The sequence below is a fragment of the Aegilops tauschii genome, chromosome 5, assembly GCF_002575655.3.
Source record: "Aegilops tauschii subsp. strangulata cultivar AL8/78 chromosome 5, Aet v6.0, whole genome shotgun sequence".
Classification (NCBI taxonomy): Eukaryota; Viridiplantae; Streptophyta; class Magnoliopsida; order Poales; family Poaceae; genus Aegilops; species Aegilops tauschii.
The window spans coordinates 123,386,177-123,391,911 of NC_053039.3; positions in this window are offsets into that span (position 1 = coordinate 123,386,177).

The window sequence follows — 5,735 nt, forward strand, 5'->3', positions numbered from 1 at the left end:
CGTGCACGCTGAGCCGCTTTGACGAGATCAGCGCAAAGACCCGGCTCAGGGCCCGGCTCACCAATCTTGCCAATGAAGACATGAATTCCGCCGAAGGGGACCCGGTACCCGTACTCAATTGAGCCGGCGTCGGGACCCCAGTTTGCATCGTCGATGTAGAGCTTGCCGCGACGACTCTTGGTCATCCGGCCCACAGCGTATCCCTTGAGCCCTTCGAAGCTGCCCTTCAAGAACTCAAATCCACCATGCGCTGGCCCCACGGTGGGCGCCAACTGTCGTGGAATTGTCACGGCAGATGTCCTCGAACCAGGACTTAGTCGTGGAGCCATCGCAGCTAGGAAGCTTGAAGGGGTTAAGGCGGGACAAGGAACACGAGGGTTTATACTGGTTCGGCCCCTTACGGTGAAGGTAAAAGCCTACGTCCAGTTTGAGGTGGTATTGATTAGGGTTACGATCGCCAGGAGCTAAACTACTATGCCCGGCTCTCGATGAGATTGTTCTTGTCCCTAAACCGCTGCCGGGTCCTCCTTTTATATAGGGAGGCTGACGCCCAGCAGCTCTCAGAGTCCCGGCCGGCTCATAAGAGTGTCCGGCTCGGACTCTCAACTATTCTTGCCTTACACTACAAGTTCTACCATAATAATGATTATAACTACGGGCTTTTAAGCCGTATCCGGGTCTTAAGCCCATCTTCGGCCCACCGTCTTTAAGCTTGGCGTCGGGCTTCTGGCAATGACCATTAGAGTAACCCGGCCCCTCCTGGCGGGTGACTCTAAGGTCTATATCCTCAACAGATACCGTCATCGAGGAGGTCGCCAGGGACGCCGAGGCCGAGGCGGACAAGATCGCCGCTGAGGAGGCCGCCAAGACCGCCAATGAGGATGCCTCCAAGGGGCCCGCCGGGGAGGCCGGCAAGGCCGCTGCTGAGGAGGCCGACACGGGGCCTGCTGGGGAGGGGGTGGTTGACGACCAACCTTCCTCCTTCGCTGCCTCTGGCTTGGGCAAGTACCTGAAGGTGAGCGACGACCTGTTTGTCCACCTCCCAGGGACGGCGAGCACCAGGGCACCCACCGAGGGGGAGGTGTTTGATGATGAGGTGCTCGCCGCCGCCGGGCTTGAGGTTGTTGACAAGCCGAGCGCCGGTGGCAGCGGTTCCCAAGAGGAGGAGCTCCTGCGGGCCATGAGCGCCAACTTCCAGAAGCTCCAGGCACTTCACCGTGCCTGCCTGGACAAAGCAAAGTCCAGGATGGCGGCGGTGGACAAGGCGGAGGTGGACCTCGCGGGGCGCGTCACCAAGACGCAGGCCTGGTTCTGCCAGCCCACGAAGACAATTTTTATCTTTAGTTAGAACCGCAGCAACAATTGATGTAATATAACTCTGCAGTACTTTGAAACGATGCATGTTATTTTCCTGTTTGATCTCTCTTTGTATGTCCACCCTACATTAATTGGGTAGGCTTGCCGGCGCGTAAACCCAAGCCGCGGCGCCTCAAGGACGGATCCCCGATAGCCTGCCGGGTGTGCTTGCTGCCAGACAAACCACCTTACCGCTCTCAACGCGGCCGCTCAAACCGTCGAACGGACTCGAAACAGAACGAGAGCGTTGCCAATAGCGGAAGGCCACCCCGCCGATCTCGACGCGGTCGTTCGAACTGTTGAGCGGACTCGAAACAGAACGAAGGTGTTGCCAATAGCGGAAGGGCCCCATTGCGTACAGGTTTTCCATACAAAGAGCGCGATCTCCGAGGAGAATAACCTTATACATAAAGGAATTATTCAAAGTTTCGCATGACTTAGCTTTTCTGTCGCCACACGGGCGGTTGTTGTGTCTGTAGATGATCTCGCTCGTTCGGTCGTCTTCTTCCTTGGAGTGACGACCACGATGAAGTCGCTGCACCAACTAGACCAGATTTTCACAACTGCGCCCCCTACCTGGCGCGCCAAAGATGTCGGGGGAAACGACACCTATGGGATCACTGGAATCCCTTCTACGATTGGCGGGCGCGAGGTTGTGCAAAGAGCGGGTTTAGAAGCCAGCACAAAGATCATTTACCCAGGTTTGGGCCGCGGGGATGCGTAATACCCTAGTCCTGCTTTGGTGTATATTTGAGTGTTCTTGGGCTTTTGAACTAGCTACGGTGCGTGCGTCGTCCAAAAGATCCGAATCCTCTCCCAGTACGACGTGGGCCTCCTTTTATAGACAAAGGGGCTGCCACAGTGGCACACAGGAGGTGGAAAGCTATACAGTGCACAAGCTTATCGCTTGTCATTCCAGGACAAAGTGCATTAAATGCGCTACTTAGGTGTCCTCTTGCTTTATCGGGGGCGGTAACGAGGCCCGTCCCGTCCGTCGCCGCTCCGCCTTGCTCCGACACGTGTCCAGGCCAACGAGGCATGCAGCGCCATGTAAGGTGGCAGGCTGCTGAGTTGGCGTGGTGGTAGGGTCTTCACGAAGATCTGCATGCCACCACGCAGGTGCTTGCTGAATTGGCCTAGAGGCCGCACGCCGCCACGCAGGTGCTCGCCTAGTTGTTGGGCTGGCAGTTGCATGGGAACGGTGGTGGAACCTTGGCAGATGTGGTCCTGGCTGCGGCCTCGCGAATGTCTCCGGCAAGGGTCTTGCCGGGACCCCGGCAAGGGTCTTGCCGTGGCGTCGTGGTCGTCCCCGGCAAGGATCTTGCCGGGGGTCTCGTGGGTACCCTCGGCAAGGATCTTGCCAAGGATCATCGTCTTTTGATTCTCATCTGATCTTGTATGCTTCTGGTCTTCACAAAGATCTGCATGCCACCATGGAGGTGCCTCCCGAGCCTTGGTTCCAATGTGGTTAATGGTGTTGGAATTCTTGAGCTCAAGGGTGGCGGCTCCGCTGGTGTTGGGCAAGTTGCCCCGGCAAGGCTGTTGCTGGGGCTGTGGAGGCTGCCCCGGCAAGGGCCTTGCCGGGGGAGTCCACCTCGCCCTTCTGCTCTTTGTGTTTCCGGCTTGGCGTTGGTCTGGTCGTCTTGTGCCTTTACTCCCTCTGCCCCGCCAAGCGTGGCTAGGGGCGTGGGGCTGTGACTGCCCGTGCACAAGTAAAGGGGTGCAAAAAGGGACCGCTATTTTTGTACACCGACACATGGCATTTTCTAAATTGCGTCAACCTTAGCTTGGTCCACTTCAATACCTCTTTCAGAAATTTTATGACCCAAGACAATGCCTTCATTAACCATAAAGTCGCAATTCTCCCAATTCAAGACAAGATTTGTTTGTTCACATCTCTGCAAAACTCGCTCAAGATTGCTTAAACAATCATCAAAATACTTCCCATAAATAGAGAAGTCATCCATGAAAACCTCAACAATATTTTCACAAAAGACAGAGAATATAGCAGTCATACATCTTTGAAAGGTAGTAGGTGCATTACATAAACCAAAAGGCATACGTCTGTAAGCATAGGTTCCAAGGGGACAAGTAAAAGTGGTCTTTTCTTGATCAGGTTGAGAAACAGGTATTTGTGAAAAACCAAAATATCCATCAAGGAAGCAAAAACGTGTGTGCTTAGATAATCTTTCAAGCATTTGATCAATAAAAGGCAGAAGGTAATGATATTTTCTAGTTGCTTTGTTTAATTTTCTGAAATCAATTACCATTCTATAATCTGTAACAATTCTTTGTGGAATAAGTTCATTCTTATCATTAGGAACAACAGTTATACATCCTTTCTTAGGGACACAATGAACAGGACTTACCCATCTACTATCAGCTATAGGATAGATTATACCTGCTTCCAAAAGTTTTAATATTTCTGTTCTTACCACTACTTTCATCTTCGGATTTAACCGACGTTGGTGATGAACAACGGGATTAGCATCAGGTTCCATATTAATTTTGTGCTGACATAGAGTGGGACTAATGCCCTTTAAATCATCAAGAGTATATCCAATAGCAGCCCGGTGCTTCCTTAGAAATTTCAATAATCTTTCTTCTTCATGTTCTGAAAGGTTAGCACTAATAATAACATGATATATCTTCTTTTCATCAAGATAAGCATATTACAAAGTGTCTCGCAATAGTTTTAATTCAAACACAAGATCACCTTTAGGTGGAGGAGGACCTCCTAGAGTTTCAATAGGCAAATTGTGTTTAAGTAGAGGACGTTGTTCGAAGAAAATTTTATCTATGTCATTTCTTTCATTCATATGTAAATCATTTTCATGGTCTACCAAATATTGTTCTAATGGATCAGTAGGTGGTACAACAATAGAAGCAAGACCAATTAATTCATCTTTACTAGGCAATTCTTTTTCATGAAGCTTTCTACTAAACTTGGAAAAAACACATTCATGAGACTCGTCACCAAAGCTAACACCAACAGTTTGTTTCTTACAATCTATCTTAGCATTAACTGTATTGAAGAAAGGTCTACCAAAGATAATGGAACAAAAGTCTTCTTGTGGAGAACCAAGAATAAGAAAATCAGCAGGGTATTTTATTTTCCCACACAAGACTTCAACATCTCTAATAATCCCACAAGGTGATATGGTGTCCCTATTTGCAAGTTTAATAATAACATCTATGTCTTCTAACTCTGTAGGTGCTATGTCTTTCCTAATTTCTTGATAAAAAGTGTAAGGAATAGCACTCACACTAGCACCCATGTCACATAAACCATGATAAATAGTGATCTCCTATTTTAACTGAAATGACAGGCATGCCAAGAACTGGTCTATTTTTATCCCCTTTTTCTGGTTTAGCAATTCTAGCAGCTTCTGCACAGAAGTAAATAACATGCCCATCTATATCTTCCTCCAAGAGATCTTTAACCATAGCAACATTAGGTTCTACCCTAATTTTTTCATCTGGTTTAGGTGTTCTAACATAGCTTTTGTTAACCATAGTTGAAACTTTAGCATGTCCCTTTATCCTAACAGGAAAAGGGGGTTTCTCAATATAAGCAGTAGGAACAACTGGATCAACATTGTAGAGTATAGTTTCTTCTTTAACTGGTACCAGTCCTTTAATTTCTTCTTTAATAGGTGGGTGATATTTAAACCAATTCTCTTTAGGGAGATCAACATGAGTAGCAAATGATTCACAAAACGAGGCTACTATCTCAGAGTCAAGTCCATACTTAGTGCTAACGTTTTGAATAGCATCGGTATCCATAAATGATTTAACACAATCATATTTAATTTTAATACCTGACTCTTTACCTTCATCGAGTTCCCAATCTTCAGATTTGCATTTAATTCTTTACAAAAGATCCCACCGGAATTCAATAGTCTTCTTCATAAAAGAACCAGCACAAGAAGTATCAAGCATGGTTTGATCATTAGAGAAAGCCGAGCATAAAAATTCTGGATAATAATTTCTCTTGAGAGCTCATGATTGGGGCATGAATATAACATTGACTTAATCCTCCCCCAAGCTAGAGCGATACTTTCTCCTTCATGAGGCCAAAAATTATATATATAATTCCGATCACGATGAACTAGATGCATAGGATAAATTTTTTGGCGGAACTCCAATTTCAAACGATTCCAATTCCAAGATCCAATATCATCGCATAGCCTATAGCATCCCAATTCTTTTCCCTTCAAAGATAAAGGGAAAACCTTCTTCATAACATCATCTCCGGGTAAACCTGCAAGCTTGAACAATCCACAAATTTGTTCTACATATATCAAGTGCATATCAGGATGTTCGGTTCCATCTCCTGCATAAGGATTAGCTAGCAGTTGTTCTATCATACCCGAAAG